This window comes from Octopus sinensis, unplaced genomic scaffold, assembly GCF_006345805.1.
Source record: "Octopus sinensis unplaced genomic scaffold, ASM634580v1 Contig18758, whole genome shotgun sequence".
NCBI lineage: Eukaryota > Metazoa > Mollusca > Cephalopoda > Octopoda > Octopodidae > Octopus > Octopus sinensis.
Window position 1 is genome coordinate 177,367 of NW_021836000.1, and position 2,077 is coordinate 179,443.

Consider the following 2,077-nt stretch of genomic DNA (forward strand, 5'->3'; position numbering starts at 1 on the left):
TGTTACATAGAAGTATTTTTAATGGAATTAAATTCCAAAATAATTAGAATTTCTAAAAAAATCGATTTTTATAAGTTTATTTTAGATAAAAAGAGTCTGATTTTTATCTTCTAACAAAAAAACCTACACCTTCAAAAATTCATATAAAATTTTAAATCAAAATAAACATTTATTCATTATTTTTTATTAATTCGAACACTAATCGAACTTTTATTTTTAACTTTATTAAAATTTGTATAAATAATATGTTTAAGCAAATTGGAAATTGTTTAAATTCAAAAAAATGTTTTTAATAAATTAGATCTGATATTCGGTATACATGAAGAGAAAACCAAACGACATATCAGATATAACGTTTGAAAATAATATTTTTAATTAAATTTATTTAAAAAACTTATAGAGACTCGAGCAATGCAAAATTCCAACACTTATCAGATAAATTAACGTTTGTTAAAATATTTAAAAATTATTAAAAATCGTTTTTAGAGAGTTGCTTGAAGAGTTAAATGAGGAATTCAACGACCAATTTTTGTTCGACTGCGAAAGCGTTGGGACCGTTTCAGTTTGCGGAGACTCATTTCTATCGGACACAGAGATCTAAGTTATTCTTATAATATTAAACTAATTAACAATTTCAATTTTTGGTTTGAAAATAACATAAAAGAATTACCACATAATATTTGTTAATGTCAAAATTGCAACTCAATTTTGTCAACAAGTTAAATTCTTAAATTTTGCAATGATTTTTAATATAAAAAATCATGATTAACAACTTTCATATAAAAAAATACCTAAAATCTTATTATACTTATTTTTAACCATAAGAAGATATCGGAATAACTGTTTTAATAAATAATTGGGGATATGTCGTTTGTGTTCAATGAGAGAAAATTTCTAAAATTAAAAAATAAACGTATTGTTAATATTTAAAGTTTTAAATCAATTTTACTGCTATCCAAAGATAAACTAATAAATATTTAATTATCAAACAAATTTCAAAAAATAATAAAATTATAAGAATTTATTGCCAACAATAAAAAATCCCACAAACAATTACTAATTACTCAACTTTTTCACATTACGGTTTCTAACACACGATTCTAAAATAAAAATAAGCAAAAAACCCAATCGTTTCATATCAACGCCAGAAAGCCACTCATTATTAGCAATATCTCCATCTTGTTCCACCCCGTTGACCTGAACTCCATTTTGAGGGAAAGTTCCCTTGGTCTGCTTCCCCCGTCTTCCTTTCTTCTAAAAACAAATATCAAAAAAAGACCAAACAAAATAATTTTTCATAAACCGAAATCCAAAAATCGCAAATATCACGACACAAGCAATGCAAATTAAAGACATAAAAAAACTAAAAATCAAATAACAAAAAAGTACGCTTCTCCGTCAAATGTATCCTCATTCTCCACCATGTAAACAAAAGTTGAAAAAACATTTTCTTTTATCAACGTCGACTAACAAAATAATTATAAAATATACATTTTTATTAGAATACATTAAATTTAACTCCAAAATAAATTGATAGTGTGCATAGTCGGCTGGAACTTGAAAGGAATATAAAAATGTCCCTTCTTGGAGAGCAGGTATTGTTCTTGAATAATTTTTTGTAGTAAACTAATCGATAAATGTTTAAAAGTCACGTTTTGTATGTTGGAACTATCTGGAGGGTATAAAAGTGACGCATATGCGGTTACAACAGTCAAGTTGTTAAGTGAATTTAAATTTCGAACTGAAAATAAAATTTTGACATATTTTTCAACAATAAATTCTATTTTTATATTATTTTTTATTACTTTCGGTATCATTTAATATTTTATAAAATATTTCAATTTCTTTCGTAGTGGTTTGATCCGAACTGTCAACAATTGGAGATAAATCCTCAGAGTTCTAAATAATTTATAAATATACATCTTTTTGTTCATATATATCAGTAGTATAGTCCTCTTCAATAAATATATCATCGTCCTCCTGGCTATTTACTCGTATATTTTGACATCCGAGTAATACTTGGTTATTAAAAGTATATTACTTATACATATTGTAATTAATAAAAGACGCATCAAAA

At 25.0% G+C, this 2,077-nt stretch overlaps 1 long non-coding RNA gene across 1 annotated transcript; it reads left to right on the plus strand.

The window, feature by feature from the left end:
- The first annotated feature begins 313 nt into the window (after window positions 1-313).
- On the plus strand, window positions 314-658 carry LOC115231748. The gene is made up of 3 exons (XR_003883546.1): window positions 314-354; window positions 401-445; window positions 487-658. It is a non-coding gene; the product is annotated as an uncharacterized LOC115231748 (long non-coding RNA).
- The last annotated feature ends 1,419 nt before the right edge of the window (window positions 659-2,077 follow it).